The sequence below is a fragment of the Triturus cristatus genome, chromosome 3_2 (genome assembly GCF_964204655.1).
Source record: "Triturus cristatus chromosome 3_2, aTriCri1.1, whole genome shotgun sequence".
NCBI classification, from domain to species: Eukaryota; Metazoa; Chordata; class Amphibia; order Caudata; family Salamandridae; genus Triturus; species Triturus cristatus.
Window position 1 is genome coordinate 619,026,469 of NC_140584.1, and position 24,853 is coordinate 619,051,321.

General features: G+C 48.4%; 1 protein-coding gene across 2 annotated transcripts in view; it reads right to left on the minus strand.

Moving 5' to 3' along the window:
* The window catches only part of CPSF7 (cleavage and polyadenylation specific factor 7), a 232,236-nt gene that overhangs the window by 207,106 nt on the left and 277 nt on the right, over positions 1–24,853 (minus strand). The gene's annotated exons all lie outside the window — the stretch shown is intronic.

Below are 24,853 nucleotides of genomic sequence, written 5' to 3' on the forward strand. Positions count from 1 at the left end.
TGGTTTTCCCGAGGCTCGGTCTATAAACCATGCAACTGGTTGTGCTGGCTTGGCGAGACAAAAGCAGCAGTGAAAATGTACACGGAGAAACGGTGGGTGGGTGGTGAAACCAGTAACAGAAAACAATTCAATGAAAGTAATATACTGATTAAACAAAAGCAACAGGAACAGATTGTGGACGGAATGCAGAACAATGCAAGCATTCACCCCCAGTCACACAGATCTGGGTTTAACCCATCGTTCTTTTGATCATCACTGCACCCCATTTTGGACCCAGCCATATGCAAATCAGTCTTGACCCTGTTCTATATGGGAATAGTCCAGCTCAAACTGCCAAGCCAGGTCCTTCGGAAACAAGCATCCTGAGATGGGTTTCGGAGAATCACCCCTCAGCCAGGCTAGCTTGAATCCAGTGGCACAGTGAGCACGGACCCACGTGATCCTAGGATGCTTGTTTACAGTCCTGGCGAGACCTGGCTTGGCAGTTCGGGCTGGACTGTTCCCACAAGGAACAGGGTCAAGACTGATTTGCATGTAGCTAGGTCTGAACTGGGGTGGCGAAGTGAACTAAAGAACGATGATGGATTTAACTCGGATCTGTGACTGTTGGTGAGAGAATGAAAGGTGTCAGCACTCCGTCCATCATCTCCTTGTGTTTGCTTTCATTAAACCAAAGCAGCACATGCTGGTTTTAACACAGATGTAGATGCATGAAATCCTATTATTAGTAGTAAACTCCAAAATCTATTGTAAAGGTAGGGAAAGTACTGGAACCGGTGAAAATTGTTTTAAATAGAGGTGGAACATCGTAGAATTAAAACAAAGTGCACCAATTGCTTGCTTCACATCGCCTGGGGCCAGCGGAAGATGGTGGGCATATTAGCCCGATAAGAGATCTGGTATTCGCCAGAAATTAGAAAGGCAGACGAGAACGAGGAGGGAGTAGGTGGTGGGCTGAAGGGAACAGTGCGCGGAAAAGCAGCGAGTGTGAGGGAAACCAGTAACAGGCAAAACTGCAAGTCAATGAAATAGCGTGCCGATAAAACAAAAGCTACACGTGCTGAGTGGTTAAGCTACTTAAAATGTTTATAAGCGTCTAACTTACTTGGAATCATGCCAAAGTACCTGTAGGTTCAGAAATCTGTGCCGTTTGCTGCTGCTCCTGGGCCCCAGAAGCTAGAATTCTCTCGAAGGGTTAATTTTTTAGTAACGAGGAACAAAGGGTTACCCTGCGGGAGTACCTTTGGTTTTGGAAGAGGCTTAAATAATCTACTAATGCCTCCAGAACACACCCGCACCTCACCTGGAGTTACAAACATACATAACCGCTGTAGGTGTAGGGCTGTGGCTGACCATTTAGAGAAAGCAATCGCATCTAGATTTGCACATTAATTAACCCGCGAGCAATTTACATCAAAGCACTGCAGGTGTGTGGACAATGGCGCGTGAACTCTAAATGGCAGCTTCCGGTTTGGCTTGTCTCTCACGGCCTCAATGAAAGAAGAAAATACGACCTGTCATCGAGGAACATACACCCCCCCCCCCTTTCGCATACTACACTCTGACATGATCTGAGGAAGAGGCCGCACACAGCACAATGGTGTGCGGCACCACACTACAAAATGTGCAATGACTTGTGCATCACAATGGGTGAAAAACTGCAGTGTGCCTTGCAACGGACGGCCTGTGTAACTTTGCTCGGAAGCATAGCTTGCACGAACACTGATACGACTGCCCAACAGGAATGGGGAAAATTGCCTCCGCTTAAGCAGTTGTTTTCCCCACCCCAAAAGTCAACAAACCTGAATCCACAGCCAAAGCAACATAAGAAAATAGTCCCGCCAAGTAACCAAAATGCCCCTTGGACTAATGAGACATGTAAGAGGGCCAGTCGACATGGGAGCGAACCAAACCAGGAAAAGAGGGACTAATGAGACCCATTAGCCACACAAAAGAAACATTTCAACAAGCATTGGCATAGCAAATAGGTCTCGCCTTTGGGACCTTATAAGTGTTTAGCCATGCAACAGTTGCATAACTAAATACTTATAAGGTCCCAAAAGCGAGACCTATTGGCTATGCAGAGCGGCCGTGGGGCCGCGAAAGTGATCGAGATCGCACATCAAAGAGGCCGCGAAAGTGAAAGTAATCGCGGTAAAGCGCGGCGCGCGCGCCCGCACACATGCACTGTAGCTCTAGGCTGGCCTGGTAGCACTTTTTGGAGCCCTCTCACTAAGTCTCGCCAAACCAGCGCATGCGCTGGGTCAGGCGAGACCTAAAAAAGCACTGATGGGAACCAATATAAAGTTAGGGGCGTGCGAGAGGCATGCCTAAAGTCCATACAGTAGAGACACCTACTCTCGCTGTGCATGCATGCTGACTCCAGGCTTGACCTACAAACAAAGGTGTAAGTGCCTTACAACCAGCTTGCATGCTAAACAAGCATTGGCATAGCCAATAGGTCTCGCCTTTGGGGCATTATAAGTATTTAGTTATGCAGCACAATATTCTTGGTGCAACAACATCAACTGTTGCATGGCTAAACACTTATAATGTCCCAAAGGCGAGACATATTGGCTATGCCAATGCTCATTAAGTTTGACTGTTGGAATAAAAGTCATACTGCAGTTACCATCAGGATAATTCATAACAGATGCACGTTAAAACAAACCAAGGCACAGGGCTTTTTTAGGTCGGAATTGAAGTGAAACTGCAGTTAAGATAAGGATAATACTGCTAACAGAGGCACGTCTCTGTAAACAGGGGCCATCACATGCTAAACAGTGTGATGGCCAAACTAAATACTCACCAAGTGAAATCCCCAGAAGGAGAGAAGGGAGGGGCTTTTACAACCCAACACCAATACAAAGGCAACATTTTTGAATGACACAGCCAACAGCCAATAGAAAGCAGTTTTTTTTTTTTTTAATACACATAGAATACAAAACAACATGTCTTGCAGACAGCGCAAGCGCTGTCTAGGCTCAACCTAAAAATAGCTCTGCAGGAGGCATTTTTTAGTCTGCCTTTCTGACCAGATGCAATTTTAGGGGTTGCTTTATACGTAATGCCGCTCACATTTGAGTTGGTTGTACACTTGTTTTGCACACCTCCATTTCAGATCTAAAAATGTTTTTATCCAATTGCAAAGATTCCAGGTATTGAAAAGTTAAAAAAAATATTAACCTGTAACAATAATCCTGCATCTAGGGTATAATGGTCTTGAGTAGCAGTTTTCTAGAGGGATTTTGAAGACGAATAGTCATTCAATGGCCTGATTTCTAGAAGAAGGTTGTTCGAGTTTTCCTTAAACCACTTTTAGGGTTTGGCCTCCTAATCTTGCTAGTCTCCATTTTGGGATGATCAGCGTGTGCTCAAAGGTGGAACGTAGCACTGCTGATGTTTGATGGAACTTGAAGAGGTCTCATACATACCCAGGAGTTTTTAGGTTGATGGCTTCCACATAAGATACTCTGTTGTATTCGGTGTTAAATTGTTAACCAAGATAACTGTGTCCGAAGGACGAAATATGGTAGTTTCCCTTCAGTCCGTAAATTATCCTTCTACTGTGATTTTGAACATGTTGAAGTTTTGCAATGTCCTTGTTTGAGAGCTTTAGGTACAGGACACTGCAATAGTATAGTCTTGATAGGGCAATTGCTTGGACCAATTGTCTTAAGTGTCAGATGGATAGGACAGGGCTGATTTTGGATGGCATTTAAGCAGCAGTTAGGTGATGTGATGATCACTTTAATTTGGAGCACAGAAGATAGTTGAGCATCGAAAAGAACTACAAGGTTGCCCATCCTTTCTAGTGGTGGATGTGGTTGGTCAAGTGAAGTAGGCAGAGATATTTGGAAGAGAGGGTTTATTATTTAGTAATTAGGTTTCTTTCTCTCGTCACTTTAGACAAAGGTCGCCAAGACTCATCCAGTGTTTGACCAAGTTTAGACGTTCTGCGAGTGCATCAGTCTAGGAATTGTTGCTTAGGTCTACTATAGCTGTGTGACATCTGCATATAACTGGCATTTAAGGCATTTCAATGTGATCAAGTAGGCTAGAGGGAACATGTATAAGTTGAAGAGGAGTGGGGAGAGTGTTGACCATTGGGGTCACCACATACCATGGTAGCAGATTCCGAAACATGTAGATAAGAGTTTTATTTGCTGCTTTGGTTCTAGTAGGAAAGATTTATGCCATTCCAAGCTTTTCTTAGAATGTTCAATGTGGTTTACGAGCGTTTTGTGATCTACAGTGTTGAATGCAGCTGATGGGGCCAGTAGGATGAGTCCACCAGTTGTTGGTTTCTTCAGGTTACAGCCTTCTCTGGTGTTCGTCACCGTGGAGTCAGTACCACTTAGCAGGTGGAATACAGACAAGCAGATTGTTGAATTATCCATTGTTCTGCAATTGGCGGGCTACCTCTGCTTCAATGATCTTGTCAGGAAAGGAAGTGTTGAGATATGTTGGTAGTTGCTTGGAGTTAGAGTCTACAATAGCTTTTTAGAGGGGTGGGGGGGTAAGTTAATGGTGCGTTTTAGTGTTTGGGAAGTGACCACTTTGTAGGGAAACAGTAGCGATGTAGGCAATATCTTTGGCTATGGCTGCAATGTTCATTTTCTAGAGTCTGGCAGACAATGCATTTAGCAATGATCCAGATGGTCTAGTTTTGATCCTCTCTTGAGAAGATCTTTGGCTGAGATTAGCTCCAAGGAATTAGAATTGCAGAGGAAGTGGCAGGTGGAGCAGGATATTTACCAGTCAAAGGAATTATTGGAAATTATTTTGTGACATCTTGGATTTTTGCGGCAAGTATGAAGTTAGTTTATTACACATTGCTAGAGAGTTTAAGGTGGAGTGTAGGGGTTGCTATTGAGGGAGGATAGCCATGTGTAGATTTAAAGGAGTTGTGTGGCAACGTTCTGCCGAGATCAGTGTAGAAGGATCTCTCGACGGCAAGCATTTCTCTTATATTTGGTGTGATGTGGTTTACAGGCTGGTTTGTCCAATTCTTTGCTGTTTTTATCCATCTTCATTCAAGCCTTCTGATTTTAGAGGGGTGAGGTGTTGATTGACCCGAGCCCTGGGTGTGTTTTTTTATTGAGACTTTAGGCTTCAGAAGTGCTAGGAGATCAAGAACCAACTAGTATTTGAAGTAAAATTGGCCTATGATGTGTTCAAGATTGTTAGTTGTCTAATTGCTAAGACATGTGTAATACACTGAAGTTAGAGCATTTGAAGGAACGTTCTTGTAGTTTCCTCACAGAAATGTCATGAGTTTGTTTGGAGTTTCACCCGGAATGTGGATGTGAAATAAGAGCATCTTATTAGCGCGTGGTTAGTCCAAGATTTTGGAGCATAAGAGGGGTTTGATGAGGGTTGATTGTGCTCTAGAACGAGGGGGACTGGGTGCCAGGTTGGGAGGGTTGGACCTTTGGAATGCTGGGTGAAGCTGAAGGAGTCGAATAGTAAAAGGAAGTCTTTTGTGAGAAAATTTGAGAAAATTTGTCCAGTTGAATGCTTAAGTCGCCAATTAATAGGATTTTGTTTTTTTAGCACTATCTCGTAGATGTTCACAAAAGCTGTGAAATTCTGACAGGAAGGTAGACCGTGTTTTGATGATTGATGGAGAACTGTTATAAGCGCTGAGAATGTTCATGTTGTACTGCATTTCGCTGACCAGTATTCAGAAGAGACGAAAAGGGTCCATGAATTCTGTGAACTTGTACTGGGAGTTGTAAATTACAGTTACTCCTTCTTTACCCTGCTATCTGTTGTAGCATAGAGCAAAGACGGTGGGTGGCAGGACTGCGTTGATCGTAACTTGAGTGTTTATTCAGAGCCATGTTTTTGCAATAGCTAGAATGCGATATTATGGAGCTCTATAAGGAGTGTGTGTGTTTAACTGTTGAACGTGCATTGATAAGGCAGTGGTGGTGGTGTTCAAAGCTCTGGTAGATGATGGGCAGGGTCGAGTGCACCAAACTAAAAAGGAGGGGAAACCGTAAAAGGGAGGAGAAAGTGAAAAGTGAACTGGATAGAAAGAAAGCATAAGAGCAAGGAAGCACAACATGAAAAGAAAAAGGTAATCTGAAAGGACGCTGAAAGTGCAATATAGGATAAACTGTTGACGACTGTGTATGGGGAGCGTGTTCTGGGCAGTGGGTCTATTTGTGGCAGCGTGCATTGGAGCTGGAGAAGGGAATCACCATCTAGACCCTGGCCCAGTAACTATAATTTGTATAGCTCTTGGGGCAAAAATGGAGGTGGAAGAGTAGATCTTAAGCCGTAGGTAAAGAGATAGCTTTCATGAGTTCAAGCCAGGGGGATGTAATGTAGATTTAATTGGTTAGTATCATAGTAAAATACGAAAGGCACCAATATGTAATACAGAAGTACTAACAAGACAATAAAATATGCTTTTTGCAGTTACTGTGTAATTGTTCAATTCCACATGGGGGTAGCAGAGTACAATATTAGAATTACAAAGAATGAAAAGACTGAAAACGTTCAACGCCAAGAGCCTTACAAATACACTTTCATAAAGATGTTTGAATGATCAGCAGGTCGGACGATATCCTACTTTTGTAGGTTTTGCAATGACCCGGACGGTGTTGTACTGCGTCTATCTTGTAAGCTGTAGTGGTTAAACAACGAGGCATTTGTGAATCAGTGGGTTACTGAGTTCCATTCCAAACCGATCTGCCAAATGTTTCCTGGGATAGGCAAAACAAGTTGATTCGTGAGTGCCCGAAAGGCAGGAAAACAGGTTGTACAGGAATGTATGACGTTTTGAAGTCAGCCCTCTAATTCGTGTTTCTCGAGACGTATGAAAACAAGAAACGCGAGTGGTGCACGCGCGAAAAGTGAAAGTTGGCTGTGCACGCGAAAGTGATCGCGGCTGTACATATTGCAAAGCCGCAGGCTGCGCGCATGCACGCTCACGTGAACGCAAGCTTGTCACCAGCCAGCAGCACTTTGAAAACTCACCTACTAAAGTCTCTCAGAGCAGCGCATGCGCGCTGACTCAGCGAGACCTAAAAAGCCGAAGGCTTCAAAATTCAGTTTAGAGACACTAGTCTGGAGAAGTGAGAAAAGGTTAAATAGTCTGAAACTGTTAAGAAAGGAGACAGCTATGCTGGACTAAAGAGAGAATTAGTATGGCCATAAAAAATCTCTATCATTGCTGTGACTGCCATACCTGGATGCTGATTGCATGTAGATGTTAAGTGATTTGCGCACCATATCGAAAATAAAAAAACCCTTCAAACCTAAATGAGATATTAAATAGAAAGCCAAGCTGCCTTCTCAACAACAATAAGCACAGAAAACATGTTAGCAGTAACAGCTCTTCAGTTTGTAGGCAAGGAAGGCTGTGAACAAGTCATGGACGAAGAAAACGTTCAGATGCATCTGAAGGCAAGGGTGCAGAAGGCAAGGAAGGTTAACCCTTTGAATTAACACAGGAAGCGCCGGTGGTACGATCCGCACGTGTTTGCTATAGCAAAGGCGGGGCTGCAAAAGGTCCATGTATTGTATTTGTAATAAACATGTATTATTTATCATTAAAAAGTAAACACTACGCTTTTAGAACAAGCATTTGCAATGCAATAGGTCTTGCATTACTGAAAGTGTGAGCTATTGGCATTGCAAATAATAATGCAACACCAATAGCTCAAACGTTCTGTAATGCGAGATCTGTTGCCAATAGTTACTATTTCTGCAGGGTAGGCTTTAGTTACATAACATAAGTTATAAATATACTAAAAACTGCATGCAGTATTGTGAAGGCCATGTGTTAGAGTCGCTGTTGTGACTGTCCTTGTTCTGCCGTTGTAGCAGGCCGTGCCTCGGTGCTGTAGGAGGCCAGGCCTCAGTGCTGGCGCTGTAGGTGCTGCAGCAGGCCAGGCCTCCGTGCTGGCGCTGTAGGTGCTGCAGCAGGCCAGGCCTCCGTGCTGGCGCTGTAGGTGCTGCAGCAGGCCAGGCCTCCGTGCTGGCGCTGTAGGTGCTGCAGCAGGCCAGGCCTCCGTGCTGGCGCTGTAGGTGCTGCAGCAGGCCAGGCCTCCGTGCTGGTGCTGTAGGTGCTGCAGCAGGCCAGGCCTCCGTGCTGGCGCTGTAGGTGCTGCAGCAGGCCAGGCCTCAGTGTTGGCGCTGTATCTGGCCAGGCCTCAGTGCTGGCGCTGTATCAGGCCAGGCCTCAGTGCTGGCGCTGTATGTGCTGTATGAAGCCACGCTTCAGTGCTGGCGCTTTATGTGCTGTAGCAGGCCAAGCCTCAGTGCCGGCGCTGTATGTTCTGCAGGAGACCATGCCTCAGTGCCGGCGCTGTAGGAGGCCATACCTCCGTGCTGGTGCTGTAGGAGGCCATGCCTCAGTGCTGGCGCTGTAGGAGGCCATGCCTCAGTGCTGGCGCTGTAGGTGCTGTAGGAGACCAGGCCTCATTGCTGGCGCTGTAGGTGCTGTAGGAGACCAGGCCTCAGTGCTGGCGCTGTAGCAGCCCAGGCCTCAGTGCTGGCGCTGTAGCAGCCCAGGCCTCAGTGCTGGCGCTGTAGGTGCTGCAGGAGACCAGGCCTCAGTGTTGGTGCTGTAGGTGCTGCACCACGCCAGGCCTCAGTGCTGGCACTGTAGGTGGTGTAGGAGACCATACCTCGGTGCTGGTGTTGTAGCAGGCCAGGCCTTAGTGCTGGCGCTGTATGTGCTGTAGCAGGCCAGGACCCAGTGCTGGTGCTGTAGCAAGCTAGGCCTCAGTGCTGGTGCTGTAGGAGACCAGGCCTCAGTGCTGGAGCTGTAGGTGCAGGAGCAGGCCAAGCCTCAGTGCTGGTGCTGTAGGAGACCATGCCTCGGTGCTGGTGTTGTAGCAGGCCAGGTCTCAGTTCTGGCGCTGTATGTGCTGTAGGAGGCCAGGCCTCGATGCTGGCACTGTAGGTGCTGTAGCAGGCCAAGCCTCAGTGCTGGCGCTGTAGGTGCTGTAGCAGCCCAGGCCTCAGTGCTGGCGCTGTAGGTGCTGCAGGAGACCAGGCCTCAGTGCTGGCTGGCGCTGTAGGTGCTGCGCCACGCCAGGCCTCAGTGCTGGCACTGTAGGTGGTGTAGGAGACCATACCTCGGTGCTGGTGTTGTAGCAGGCCAGGCCTTAGTGCTGGCGCTGTAGGTGCTGTAGCAGGCCAGGCCTCAGTGCTGGCGCTGTAGGTGCTGCAGGAGACCAGGCCTCAGTGTTGGCGCTGTAGGTGCTGCACCACGCCAGGCCTCAGTGCTGGCACTGTAGGTGGTGTAGGAGACCATACCTCGGTGCTGGTGTTGTAGCAGGCCAGGCCTTAGTGCTGGCGCTGTATGTGCTGTAGCAGGCCAGGACCCAGTGCTGGCGCTGTAGGTGCTGTAGCAAGCTAGGCCTCAGTGCTGGAGCTGTAGGTGCAGGAGCAGGCCAAGCCTCAGTGCTGGTGCTGTAGGAGACCATGCCTCGGTGCTGGTGTTGTAGCAGGCCAGGTCTCAGTTCTGGTGCTGTATGTGCTGTAGGAGGCCAGGCCTCGATGCTGGCACTGTAGGTGCTGTAGCAGGCCAAGCCTCAGTGCTGGCGCTGTAGGTGCTGTAGCAGCCCAGGCCTCAGTGCTGGCGCTGTAGGTGCTGCAGGAGACCAGGCCTCAGTGTTGGTGCTGTAGGTGCTGCACCACGCCAGGCCTCAGTGCTGGCACTGTAGGTGGTGTAGGAGACCATACCTCGGTGCTGGTGTTGTAGCAGGCCAGGCCTTAGTGCTGGCGCTGTATGTGCTGTAGCAGGCCAGGACCCAGTGCTGGTGCTGTAGCAAGCTAGGCCTCAGTGCTGGTGCTGTAGGAGACCAGGCCTCAGTGCTGGAGCTGTAGGTGCAGGAGCAGGCCAAGCCTCAGTGCTGGTGCTGTAGGAGACCATGCCTCGGTGCTGGTGTTGTAGCAGGCCAGGTCTCAGTTCTGGCGCTGTATGTGCTGTAGGAGGCCAGGCCTCGATGCTGGCACTGTAGGTGCTGTAGCAGGCCAAGCCTCAGTGCTGGCGCTGTAGGTGCTGTAGCAGCCCAGGCCTCAGTGCTGGCGCTGTAGGTGCTGCAGGAGACCAGGCCTCAGTGCTGGCTGGCGCTGTAGGTGCTGCACCACGCCAGGCCTCAGTGCTGGCACTGTAGGTGGTGTAGGAGACCATACCTCGGTGCTGGTGTTGTAGCAGGCCAGGCCTTAGTGCTGGCGCTGTAGGTGCTGTAGCAGGCCAGGCCTCAGTGCTGGCGCTGTAGGTGCTGCAGGAGACCAGGCCTCAGTGTTGGCGCTGTAGGTGCTGCACCACGCCAGGCCTCAGTGCTGGCACTGTAGGTGGTGTAGGAGACCATACCTCGGTGCTGGTGTTGTAGCAGGCCAGGCCTTAGTGCTGGCGCTGTATGTGCTGTAGCAGGCCAGGACCCAGTGCTGGCGCTGTAGGTGCTGTAGCAAGCTAGGCCTCAGTGCTGGAGCTGTAGGTGCAGGAGCAGGCCAAGCCTCAGTGCTGGTGCTGTAGGAGACCATGCCTCGGTGCTGGTGTTGTAGCAGGCCAGGTCTCAGTTCTGGTGCTGTATGTGCTGTAGGAGGCCAGGCCTCGATGCTGGCACTGTAGGTGCTGTAGCAGGCCAAGCCTCAGTGCTGGCGCTGTAGGTGCTGTAGCAGCCCAGGCCTCAGTGCTGGCGCTGTAGGTGCTGCAGGAGACCAGGCCTCAGTGTTGGCGCTGTAGGTGCTGCACCAGGCCAGGCCTTAGTGCTGGCACTGTAGGTGGTGTAGGAGACCATGCCTCGGTGCTGGTGTTGTAGCAGGCCAGGCCTTAGTGCTGGCGCTGTAGGTGCTGTAGCAGGCCAGGCCTCAGTGCTGGCGCTGTAGGTGCTGTAGCAGCCCAGGCCTCAGTGCTGGCGCTGTAGGTGCTGCAGGAGACCAGGCCTCAGTGCTGGCGCTGTAGGTGTTGTAGCAGCCCAGGCCTCAGTGCTGGCACTGTAGGTGCTGCAGGAGACCAGGCCTCAGTGTTGGCGCTGTAGGTGCTGCACCAGGCCAGGCCTCAGTGCTGGCACTGTAGGTAGTGTAGGAGACCATGCCTCGGTGCTGGTGTTGTAGCAGGCCATGCCTCAGTGCTGGCGCTGTAGGAGGCCAAGCCTCAGTGCTGTAGGTGCTGTAGCAGGCTGTCTTGGTGCTGGTTCTGTATGTGAGGGAGACACTGGAGAGTGTATGAGGCCCTGTGAGGAACAGTGGAGAATTTGTGAGACCCGGTAAGGGACCCTGGAGAATGTATGGAGCCCCATGAGGGATACACTGTAGAATGTAAAGGGGTCTGTGAGGGAGACTGGAAAATGCATGAGGCAGTATGTAAGGGACCCTGGAGAATGCATGTGGCCCTGTGAGGGAGACACTGCAGAATGCAGAATGAAGAATGAGCTGAATATGGAACACTGGACAATGTATTTTGCTCTGTGGGGGAAACATTGGAGAATGTGTGATGGACACCAGGGAATATATGAGGTGCTGTGTATGAAGCACTTGGGAATGTTTGTGAAGGAGATACGGGGGGAATAAATGAGGCCGTGTGAGGGAGACACTGGAGAATGTATGAGACACTGGAGACTGTATCAGGCCCGTGAGGAACGACACTAGCCACCAGAGAACAGAGGAGGGCCTGAGGAGAGCAGGTCCGAGGCCCAGTGTAACTGGACACACAGCTCTTAAATTATTCAAATAAAAGCATATTGCATGACCGGTCTGGCTTGTGTCAGTGATAGGTTAAAAAAAAAAAAAACACGCGCGTCTGCGCATGCGCCCCTGAGATCTCAACCAACTGGTGCTGTCCGAGATCTAGTTCTCTAAAGCCTCATTCACAGCAGAGCGGACCCTATGACCTTTAACCCCTTTCACTCTTTCCACAAGTACCTCCTCCTAGGGGGTAGCCTTTCATGCTGAGAAACTGTGGGTGGCTAGGCCAAACATCAGCCCGAGAACACCGGCAACCACAAGTCAGGTGTAAAGTCAGCACTCCAGTAAAGGTCAACCCCCTCCCCAGGCGGGCTACAAGAGCCAGGATTGAGCCAGCCACCACACCGAGCCAGAGGACAAGACCAGCGACGTCACCAGAGGGCATGCAAAGCCACAAACTGAGCACTAGGAGCACGACCACCCACCAATCCACCCCCGAGGGCAAGCATAGACACACAATGGGTGCACACACTGAAGCCAGCACCAGCATATATTTCAGATGCAAACAGATCGAAGTCACCTGACATGCTGTTAAATGCCAACAAGGCCTGCAGTGGGATTTTTGCGGATCGGCTGGAAGTGCAAACCATCCAATCACATCCTTTCGCTTCGTAGGTCAGCAGGGAGAGCGCGCTCTTCACGGAGCTTAAGTTCAAAGTTCATGGGCAGGATGCGGTGTTCCCTGGAATGGAAGCTCCTCTTCTTAAAATGATTACATCTGGGATTTGTATGCGTTTTACTGGGGGAAAAAACCTAGGCAATATCTTTTCAAACCCAACGCTGACCACGAGGCGGTTGAACCACTTGATCACGACATTAATATCAAGTCTGAAATATTGTCCCCACAGAGTTAATAGGAGGAAATCTACACTTACTTTAACAATTTTTTGGAGCCAATATCATGATCACAATGCACGTGCAGGTTGATATTTAGACTGTGATAACGTGGCCTTCAAGTAAACACCAGATGTTCGTGAAGTAGTGAAACAAGTGGTGCGCGTGCGCCACAGCCAAGAACGTGATTTCAATTATCGCGCCCGGGTCTGGGCATGATAATTTAAACCACACGGCCTATTGGTGTCTATTACACCAAGCGCGTAATAGACACCAATAGACCGTGGGCGGAGCAACGTGCCCGCCTTTGGCCAATTGCGCGCAGTCTTTTATAAAAAAAGACGCACGCAAAGGCCAAAGGGGTAGCACAAAAGGAATCGCACGAGCGTGTGCGATTCTTAGGTCAGTGCTGAAACCCCGTTATTCACTCACTAAAGGTCTCGCGCTGCGCGAGACCTAAAAAGGAGAGGAGTGGGAGAGACATTCAAAACAGTGTTTGAAAAGACCTCTGGGATTACTTGAGCCCCAAGATGTCGACTTCACATTTCCACTAAAGTCTGAAAAATATCTGCCCAATGTTGGATCTCCGTTGCCAGAATCATCTGATACACTTGACCGATGCCCTTCTTGGGTGATTCCCGCTGCAGATATTTCAGAAAAGCATTAGCGAGGCAATCAACGTCTTCCACTTTCAAACACACAATAAAATGCCAGATTTGAAGGAAGCGAGAAAAAAAAACTATTGCGAAAGAGAGAATCGCTGGGATAGCGTCTCAAAAAAGAGAAGACAATCGCCGTCAAAGAGAGAGTTTAAAGTAAAAAATTTTTGCTGCCAGCAGTTAATTAAATTCGGATTATAACCCACATAAGAATATGCCCTAAATAATGTAAGCCCTGAAACGCGCGTCTTCAGAAAGGCCCAAATATAGTCAAAGACCCTAAGTGTCTTGAATCAATTCAGTTTGAAATACACAGTATTGATAATACCAGAATGTCGGTTGATATCAGCTCCCCAAGTGAGATATTCTGGAAACAGCCCCCCTAGGCCCCAAAAACACACCCCAATACTCTGCTGAGTCGGGACATAAATGCTGCTAAAAAGTATACCCTCAGGTCTGGTTATTAGAGTTCACTAGTCATACATGGCCACTGCAACATCCATATGTTTGCCCTAGGCTTCTTATACCCCCAATTAATTTTTGCCAGACTGCTTCTATCTGTACAATAAGCTTTAACAAGATACATGGGTATACACCGAAAAAGGTATAAATAGCAAGGAAGAATGATAATTCTAATTAAATTACATCATTCGATTAGGCCAATTTGTAAACAATGTTTACTGAATGTCTCCAGAGTTCTACTGGCAAATGCGCCATAGCTGAGCTCAATTAGAACCTTGATTTTCAGGGAGACTTCGTCCCCCCAGTGAGTTGCCAAAGCAGTGTCTCTTGAGCACTTGAGGACTTGAATGTAGGGTTCTATATAAAGCGCAAAAATCAAAGGTGAAAGTGGACATTCCTGTCGGGTCCACCGACTGATCTGAATACGGTCAGTGGAAGAACCCGAACAAAGAACTCTAGCCTTAAGATTTGTGTATAGATACTGAAGTGAAGTAATAAAACGCAGGCAAAGCCCTGAAGCGACCATAGGGGCCTAGCGAAAAGGCCAGGAAACCTGGTCGAAGGTTTTTTCAGGGTCTAACGTTATTACTCCCGCTGGATTTCTCACAGCAAAACGTGCCTCAAGAGCAGTGATAACCATATTAACATGGGCAGTAGTATTCCGTCCTGGGACAAAGCCATGTTGATTCTCAGCGACCAAATCAGAGAGGACCATTGCAAGCCTGTTAGATAAAATCAGAGTATAAATCTTGGAAACAGCATTGATCAGCGAAATTAGCCACAGTGAGATGAATCTTTCCCTTTCTTAGGAAAGATGACAATATTGGTCTCTGTCCATGACCTCGGAAGCTGCCCAGATAACTCAAGAGGTAAATAAAATCACAGAGAACTGGCACAACCAGATGCGACAGTCTGATGTAAAATTCCAATGGACGTTTATCAGGGCTACAGGCCTTGCCTCGTATCAAATGGCAAATTGCGGCTTCGACCTCCAAAGTCAAAATGTTACCTTCTAGCCTATGCTGTTGTGCCACAGACCATTTCCGATAACGGTATGTCCGAAGAAACCGAGCAGTTTAGTCCATGGAGGGGAACAATTCCTCATCATACAGTTTCTGGTAAAAACAGCGAAATTCTTCATGGATAAGGGTAGGGTGGCTCACTAAATCCCCTTGATGGTTCTTACTACCAGAGATAGCCAAAGCACTGGTTTTGTAGCGAACCCTGAAAGATAAAACTCTACCCATTCCCTGCTATTTTTTTATTCAAGTGATTGTTTTGCCCAAATGTTTTGATAATCAACCATACGTTCCTTAAGGGCGACTTGGGCAATTATAAACTGATCCATCAAGAGAGCAAAGGATCTTCAATCTTGAGCAACTGCAGATCTAACGCCATAAAAGTCTTTATGGATAATACTGAGCCGAGCATTAGCATTGACCTGAGCAGCTTGCTTCCTACGAAAGGACGAGAAATTTAGTAGGACTCCTACAAAAAGCTTTGAAGGGGTCCCAAACAATGAGAATAGATGCCGAACCCAAGTTGCAAAACAAGCATTGGCATAGCCAATCGGTCTCGCTTTTGGGACCTTAGAAGTATTTAGTTATGCAGCACAATATCCTTGGTGCAACAACATCAACTGTTGCATGGCTAAACACTTATAAGGTCCCAAAGGCGAGACCTATTGGCTATGCCAAAGAAGCCAGCCAGAGTAGCTGACCAGTGTCAGAGGCACACCATTTTCTTCAAGGTATGTACAAGATTTGCTGTTGAAGAAATAACTCTCCGGAGGAACCATGTAAGCACGTGGATTATTGGAATATTTCAGAAATTAATTTAAACAACTGTCTGTAAAAAACGATAGCTATTTAGTTAAGAGTTTTGGGAAATAGTGCTGTAAAATTAATCATTTGGTAGTAGTTAAACAGTCAATTAAGCACTGAAAACACTCCCAAGTCATTGGCCTTCATTCAGGATAGGAATAGGGAAGAGAAAGTAGGTGGTCAGGGAATAACAGTAAGTGTTGAGTAGCAACCAACTAACGTTTCTAAAATATTCCAGATTACCAGAACATTGTAGCACTTCATTACACTGAGAAACTCATCATTCCTGTTCAGCCAAGCCTGATGACGTAATGGAGGAAATGGAAGAGTTATTAGCTATGATGGAACCATATACCACATATACCATGAATCGATGCAGGAGAAGGAAAAAGAAACAAAGAAAGAGGGTACGAAGGATCGAAAGAAGGAAACAACCATGAAAAAGAGTTGACAAATAGACCAAAAGGAGACTGATAAAGGAAAAACAAAAAAGGAAAGATAGAAGCAGAGGAAAAGAAACCGCAGGAAGAGACAGCAAAAAGGCAAAACTGAAGGGAGAAAAGGGAAAAAAGGTGATAAACAAAGTGAAAGAAAAAAAGGAAATGTAAAAGAAAGGAGAAAAGAAGAAACAAAGGAGAAAGGAGGAGAGAGAAGAATGGTGAGAGAAAGAAACAGGAAGAAGAGAATAAAAGCAGGAAAGAGAAATAAAGAGGGAAGGCGAAGAGAGGGAAAAAAGAAAGGAGTGAGAAAGGAATGAAACAAATACACAGTGCAGCTCCGAAAATAACCCTCTAAGTATTTTAAAACTGATCTTAATGAAAGAGAAGCTCACGGGAGGTAAAACATGTTAAACACAGCCTTCTTACCAGGCAGCGGCATGGCATTGTTTATTTAAGAAGAGGAAGGCCGCCCTAGTCCTGCCACCTCTCCCTTCCCCTCCAAGAGGAGTGCAGAGAGTTTTTAAAATGCTGCATCAGCAGGGAGGCAGGAGTATACTACCAAACTCAAGTGAGGCAGCCAGCGACTCCAAGACATGCAGTGAGGTACTGGTAGCTCACGATCGACCAGCTGGACACCCCTGGTCACTAGACGCACGAGTAAAGAAACTTTGCAAATCAGTTGAGTTGGGCAAACAACCTTCATTTTTGCACTCGAAATATTTCAAGTCAAAATCTTGAGTATGCAGATGGAGCCTCACCGGAGATTATAAGGCCTATACGGTTCGGTCCATCGCAGAGGGGGATAGGTCGAGCGCGCTGTTGGCATGGCTGGCCAACCCTACGCGGCAGTCCCCACTGACGACGTCCATGCGCAGGGCAGACGGAACCCAGGTGTACACCCAGCCTGCGATTCTGAGCTGCTACCGGCAATATTACGAGCGCTTATACCGCAGTCGCTCGGTCCGAGACCCTGACCTGCTCGATAACTATTTGCGGCCTTTAGAGATCCGAACAATGGAGCGGGACGTGGCGAAAGCCTTGGGGTCCGACATAGAATTGGGAGAGATCCGTAGCGCCATCAAAAAGATGGCGAGAAATAAGACCCCGGGCCTGGACGGTCTTCCTGTGGAGTTCTATGCGGCCTATGCCGATCTCCTAGCCCCTAGATTGTTGGTAGTATACAGGGAGGCGAAGAGGCTTGGGAGTCTCCCAGGCTCGATGTGTGAGGCATTGGTGGTCCCGCTCCTCAAGCCTGGAAGGGATTCCTCCGATCCGGGGTCGTACCGTCCCTTATCGATGCTGACGGTGGATTATAAAATACTGAGCAGCATCCTGGCCTCGAGGCTGCTCGGCCACATGAGCTCCTTGGTACATGAGGACCAGGCTGGCTTTATCCCCAGGCGTAACACGACCATGAATATTCGCCGGTTGTTCCGCTTGCTAGGGGAACCGCTTGTGGACGCCCCGTGCCCGGTTGTCCTCTCAGTGGATTTAGAGAAGGCTTTTGATAGCCTGGAATGGGACTACCTTTGCACTGTGTTGCGGAGGTTCGGGTTCGGGGAGGGCTTCATCAGGTGGACCAGGGTTCTGTACGCCTCGGCGTCGGCCAGGGTTCGGGCGGGACCGCTGATATCCTCACAATATCCGGTGGAACGAGGCACGAGGCAGGGATGCTCGTTATCCCCTCTGCTCTTTGCGCTGGCGGTGGAACCTCTTGCGCTGCATCTCCGGTCGGGAGCCCATTACACGGGCCTGTGGACTCCTTCGGGCCCGCATTACATCTCACTGTATGCAGACGACCTGTTGCTCTTCCTAGAAGACCCGCTAGATGCCCTACATGGGGCTGCGACGGCGCTCACGGAGTTTGGGGAGGTCTCGGGCCTCCGAGTGAATTGGACTAAGACCTGTCTTTTCCCGGTCCGCAGGGGCACCCCTACCCCTACTCTGAGTAGGGAGATTAGATGGGAACCCGACTGCTTTAAGTATCTAGGGGTGTATGTCTATCATGAACCTTCTGGCCTCCTGGATGGGAACATTGCCCGGGGCATTCGAGCACTTCGAGGCAGTGTGGGCTTTTGGGCCACGCTACCGCTCTCGGTGGCTGGGAGGATTGCTTTGCTTAAAATGGTGGCGCTCCCCCGGTTGCTATATTATTTCCGGACACTACCGATCTGGGTCCCACCGACCACGTTTCGACTTTTACGATCCATGATTGTCGGATTCCTTTGGGGTTCGGGCCGCCGGCGGGTGGCCCTCAGGACCCTACTGAGGCCGAAGGGGGAGGGTGGGCTTGCGGTGCCGGACTTCGAAAAGTATTATTTAGCGGCGCAGCTCCAGGCCTTCACCCAGGAGATCGCCCGGGAGTTCCGGGGCCCCGAAGAAAAGAGGGGAACGGGCATGGCCAGGCATGTTCTCTCCTTCATAGCGATGAGACAACGGTTGGCCTTGCAGGACTTGTCAATGGAGGAGCGGACTATCCGCCTGTGCTGGAACCGAGCTCACGCCCGGGGCCACCTGCGAACACCGTACGCGCCTGAAATACCGCTGGGGATGCTAACGGCTCTGCCCCATGGGGGTGATTGGTCGCGGCTGGCGACCTGGGAGGACGCCGGTTTGCAGCTAATCGGGGATCTATACGAGGACGGGTCGCTCTTGCCCTTCCAGGAGCTCATCGAGCGCTTCGGGATTCCCCGCGGCGACTTTTTGCTGCACTCGGCCCTTGTTCGAGCGATCCAGGCACACTGGAGACGCGGGCAGGAGGAACCTCCTTTATCCCCAGTATGCCAATACGTGATGATGTCTGCGGGCACGGTGAAGGCGGTCACTTGCCTTTACGGCAGACTGATCAATGAGGGGATGGCTCCCCTCACCACTTTGAGAAACCGCTGGGAGGAGGACATTGGCAGGGAGATCCCGGAAACGACCTGGGCCCAGCTAGTGCGGAGGGCCTGGAAGGGCACACGCCACACCCGCTTTCAATTGGTCCACTACTACGTGCTCCATAGAGCCTATTTGACCCCGGTGAAAATCAGGCGATATTTTGGTACGACTTCGGCGGAATGCCCCAGGTGCCCGGCCCAGGAGGCGGACCTCCTCCATATGCTGTGGGCCTGCCCGGGATTGTCATCCTATTGGGAGGAAGTGGGGAAGACCCTGGAGGAGACGACGGGGAGATCTTTATCGCTTGACGCGGCGGTGGGCCTCCTGCACTGGTTCCCTCATACCCCCAAAAATAAAATTTCTAGCAAGTTCATTGATCTGGGGCTACTCCTTGCTAAACGGGAGGTGACCAGGAACTGGAAGGCACGAGCTGGTCCGACGGGAAGCCGGTGGCGCAGCGAATTTTTGAAGTGGGCGGCGGGGGAGAGTACGCTCAGATACCAGCTAGCTTGGAGGCAGCGTAATGAGAAGGCACAGGAGGCAGCGCTGGAATGGGAGATATTGGTGCAGGCCCTTAGGGATTATGGCGCCCCCAGCGACCCTGAGCTTGAGGAAGAAGCTCGCCCTGAGTCCCGATAGACTATTGCACTTTTCAGATCTATTGCTTTCCCCGTGGGTCCTTTTGGAGATCCTGCGGCGGTTGGTGCCGCGCGCTGATGGCGGGGGGAGGGGGAGGGTTTACCTGGGTTTGGGGTGTTTTAAGAGTGGGGTGTTATTTTGGGTTTATGGGTTTGTTTGGAAAAGCAGATGACGGACAGCGGGTTCGCCGGGCCAGCTTCGACATCCTCCTGAGCCCCCATTGAATTTCGCCGTCCGACCCTAGGGTTGTGGGCTGAATGGCTGTGTAAGTAACTTACGGTGGGGGAACGGAGGGTTGCGTCTCATTGATCGGGCGTGATATATAATGTTGGCCGGTTATGTAACGATTTACGGATTCCTGCAATAAAAATATTTTAAACAAAAAAAAAAATGGAGCCTCACCGGAGAGTGTGGGCAAACATGAGTGAATGGATCAACAATCATGAGGAAGGTATGGAAAAATGGGTGTCACGCATAGACGGGTTGATGAGCTCCAGGAACGTGACCTTCACCTCCTACTGCTAAAGGATGAGACGTCTCTAAACAGTGTGTGAAAAGTTTGTGTACATTAGTTTTCCTGAGATCACTGAACTCTATAAGTGTTTGCAGATGCAATACTGGACCAGTTAAAACGTGTTTATTAACACAGGCCACAGATTTTCTGATAAGCAAATGAATTTCTGGGGGGCGGAAATAAATACAGAAAACGGTAAACTCTGAAAAATGTAAAGCCATTTACTCAGATTTCCAGTTTTATCAGCCACTCTTATATGATCCTTCAAGAACACGTTTATAGCCTGATAAAACGAAGTAGGTCCAATATGAACCAATAACCACTAACTGCATAGAATCAAGAATAACAATAAAAAGACGGTTTACTATAGCAAGAGTGCGCGCCTTGCGCTGCAAGTTAAAAAAAATAAAAATAAAGAGAGACACGTCTGGCAAGTGGTGTGCGTGCACCATAACGAGAGAGGAAAGCCAGATGGCACCACTGCTCGTCATTGTGCGCGTAACCGCAAGCTCTATACCACCCAAGAAGCTGTGGTCGGCTTTTTAAAGCCCATCCACTAAATGTCTAGAAAGAGCAGCGCAAGCGCGTGCTCAGGCGAGACCTAAAAAAGGCCTTGCTTCTTTGTCCATAGAGTGAATAAAAGCATCTTCTAAGATTAGTTTCCAATCTAATGTGCAAGGACATGATTTTAAATGTAATATCTAAACCTCGACCTGAATAAAGAGAGACAAGGAGTTGTAGTCATATTATCCTAGGGCTCAGGGAGATGCTAAAATGAGACACAAGAGCTTGGGTACCAAGAAAACTATCTATCCGAGAGCAAGCTTTGTGGGAATCAGAAAAGTATTTAAACCTATGTTCTCTCATCCGAAAATGTTGCAAAACGTCCACCAGAGCATAGGGCTTCATCAATTGCAGCAGAGCATACCTGGCCAATTTCTTTGAGCTATAGATAGTAACCAGGGGTTCAGCCCCCAAACATGATAGAAGAGTCAATCCATGGATTAAGAGCAACACTGAAGTTGCCACAAATGATCAGTGGTTCAGGTATTTCATGTAGCTCTGAAAGCAGGCTAATAAAGACCACAGGGTCATCTGTGTTGTTCCCATTAAGTACGCATAACGCGACTGTGTTGGCCCCTCCTAATGGTATTGATAAGCCATCGTCGGTCCACATCTATGCACTGATCGATGAGTACCCAGCTCTTGTCCCGAGCAAGTAGGCCAATCTTTCTCTGGGACTAAGAAAAACAGGCTGAGACCAAAACCTGATAACCCAGATCATCAAGAAGAGAGGCCTGTGTATTCAGGAGATGAGTTTTCTGAAAGCCAACTAAATGAGGTTGAATTTAGTTAGCTCCTCTTTTATGAACTTGGGTTTTTGGGATGCCTTTACGACATTAACACTCCATCACAGAATATGAATGCCCTCGACAAGACCACCCACCTAAACCTTGACATTCATGACTTGACATCCAGCACACCCTGATACCAGCCATACAGAATCATTCTTAGTCCCAGCTTTTCTAACCACAAAGCATAACATAAGGCCTTACACTTATTTTTTAGCCCAGCCCACCTTACACCCCATACCCTTCAAAAAAGAAAAACAGAATGAAGGTGAGAGACCACAGTCACTACCCCTAAACCCACCCGCCCCACACCTGTACCAAGACCCATCCCTACCCTACCAGGCCTGAAGGACAGGCTAACCCCATCCCCAGCTGAAGGAAAACCACTAGCACACTACAGTAGTCAAAAGTATCAATGACCTCCGCCAAACCCCCAGACCGAAAACAGGATTGTAGAAAAAAAATATTTAAGAAAAAAAATAAAAAAATAAGGAAAAGAGGAATCGAGTCCACTCAAGAGACCCCAGATTTGCCCAAACTTTACATGATAGGAGAGAAAGAAGTAGACAAAAGATACGGGAAGAAGAGAGAAAGGCATGCCCCGAAATACTAGATCAACCACTCTTTAGCTTCCTATAAGGAACAAAGAGAGAAAAGGCGAGCACATGGCAAAATCAGTCAGATCTGTTAATCTCCTTATTTCCCCCCTGCCACTTGGTCAAGAGCTCAAACTTTAGAATATCAAAACATGAATACATTTGTCCCTCATATCGGATATGCCAAACTGCAGGCCCCAGTAATGAAAGCGAAGCTCCAAGCTTTTGGAGGGCCAGGATATGCTCTCAGCTGCCATCGCCGAACCAAAATCTTGTGAGAGAAATCAGATCTAGCAAAGAAATCCATTTCAGCCACTTTCACTGGTGACCTTGGACAAGCAGCTCTCTATATCTCCTGTTGAAGCAGGAAGTTACTCACATATCACGATGGACCGTAGATAACGAGGATGTGACCCCTCATGAGGAGGCAAAAAAGCATAGTGATGGGCTCTCTTGATGATGCAGTCCACGTATCAGTCGACCAGGGTGAGGAAGACTTCCTTGAGCAGACTAACTACATAGCCTCTGGTTTCGTCCCCCTTCAGGATCCCCAAAACCCTAAGATTGTTCCAGCTGGACTGACTCTCAAGCTCTTCAACCCTCGATGAGAGCATAGTCATATAAACTTCCTGCCATGAGATCTGGGGTTTAACTGCTCCAGCAGCTGTTTGGAGTCTTTGCTGAACCTTCTTGACGTTCCCCAAGTCATAAGTTGAGAGTATCCATTTTCCTCTATTACTTTCTCTGGACCACTCGAGTCTAGGTGAGCGGTTTTAAGTGCCAATTAATCTTTGCGGTACTCTTCCATATGTCACAACAGATGATTGTAGATGACGGCCAAAGTAGGGGATACTGAAGTGGCCCGCTGATGAACGAGAAGGCAGGAAGTTCAGTTGCTGGGAGGGTACTCCCTCCCCGGTGCAAGTGAGTCACTAAGATCTGTAGAAGGAGGGACAGGATTATTTGGAGTAAGTTTGATGCCATTGTGGTCCCACAGTAAATCTTCTTCTGTCTTTATCTCAAGCTCCAATGATTCATGCGCAAAGAATTTAGCGAGGAGATCCACAATATTAAAGCCCATGGTACTAGGATCAGTCCCATCATGATCTCTAGTCAGGGTTACCCGACACCATGACCGATGATTTTGAGACAGGTTCGTAGGTGCAGCCAGACCAACCTCCTCAAGATTGTCAGGATCCAACTCTGAAACACTCCCAGTCGGAAAGAGAGAAGGTGGTCTCAGGTGGTTTCATCAATGCAGACACTTATACTCCAAGCTGAGGTGTCTCAGATTTTGAACAATCAGATATGAAGAGTGCAGAACCAACTGAATCTCCAGATACAGTTAGCTCTTACATAAAAGTGGTATCTGTATGAGTCATAGGCTCTTCATGAATACGGGGCTCCCGGCTGTCACAGCTAGAAGAGGTATCTAACAGCAATGGAGCAATGAATTTGTCCAGAGTCCACTGAGACATAGGAAAAGTTACAAGGGTGGTGAATCAGGGGGCAGAACCGCCGCAGAGTGCAGGGCCCCAAAGAAGTATGATCCAATTGTATACCTGGTTATTGCCCCAGTTATTTCACGTCCCTGTTTGTAATGCACCAGTATTTGATGATGGCATGAAGGCCCTGCTTCAGCTGCTGTTTTGACAGGTTGTTAATGCGCCATGGGATAAAAGTAACCGGTTAGGAAATGAACTGAAACGAATCCACTAGAATACGGGAGCCTGACGTATCCTCCTACGCCCAGTAGACTGACCTTGTGCAATGAGGGCCAGAGATAGAGCAAACAGGCGGCAAGTCAGCTGGAAGCCACAATCTGTTCCCTATTCTCAAAGAAGCACTGAAAGTAGGTCCGCCAAGTCTGTTAGAGTCAAACACCAAGACTCCTCCAGGAAGACCCACCCAGTGGGCCGTGGAGGCGGGACGGGCTCTCTAGTTACTACGGTTGTCCTTAAGAATGACTTCCTCCAGTGCGTCGGCAAAGGAAATGCTGCACCTTCACCTACCATTATGATCCAGAGGCTGGCCCTGTTCTGACCAGAGGCAGCACTCATCCGCATAAGATCCACCAATAGAATGGTCGCAGAACTGCAGCTGGGCTGGATCAGCGTCAGGTATGGCAAAGCTAGATAAATTGTAGGTAGGGCAAGAATTTTTTCCGCTCGTTCTCAAGAGTATTTCAAGGCTGATAATAGGGCTGCCTCAACAACCACTTAAGCCGTGAATCATGCCTCAAGTCCTCAGTCTCTGGGGGGAGCTCTGGCGCCCAGCTAAGGCCGTTACGCCATCTTGCCCCACACCAGAAATGAAACAGTTTCAACACTGTTTACAACAAAATCGTTATTGTTACTCATGTATCTCAAACAACAACCAATGACAAAAGCCAGTAGTCCTGGCTGCTTTTAGGTATATGTCTGTTGATGTGTTATAACTCTGGTTTTAACAACCGAAAGCTCAGGGATGAACCAAAATACCTGGTTGGGTGGCACATTATACGAATCTCAGAAGTGCAGTTAACGTGTTAAAGCCATGCCCTTAATTATATAGGTGACGCCCCTTTTAGACCCCCCTCTACTTTTTTCATCCAATTTAAAGCCTAGCTACTATCTATTTTTCAACCCTCCTAAATCCAAGCAAGATTTTTGCTCTTTTGCTTGTTGACGTTAATACGTTTACTTGTTATCTTGACAACACCACTGCATTAGGGTCATCAGCCACCACGCTAAATTGGGGCACTCAATTGCTTATTAAAATACCGTCTAAAGTCTTTGCTCTATGATAGGCTTTCCCCGGTAATCTCTTTAGTGAAAGGGGGAGGAGGGATCTGTATTATAGCACGTCCTAAACCCATACCCTGTAAAGAATCTCTACGTGCCTTTGAAGTTCTTTCAAACACAACCACGCATCTGAAAGTCTTCTTGGTACAGACATTA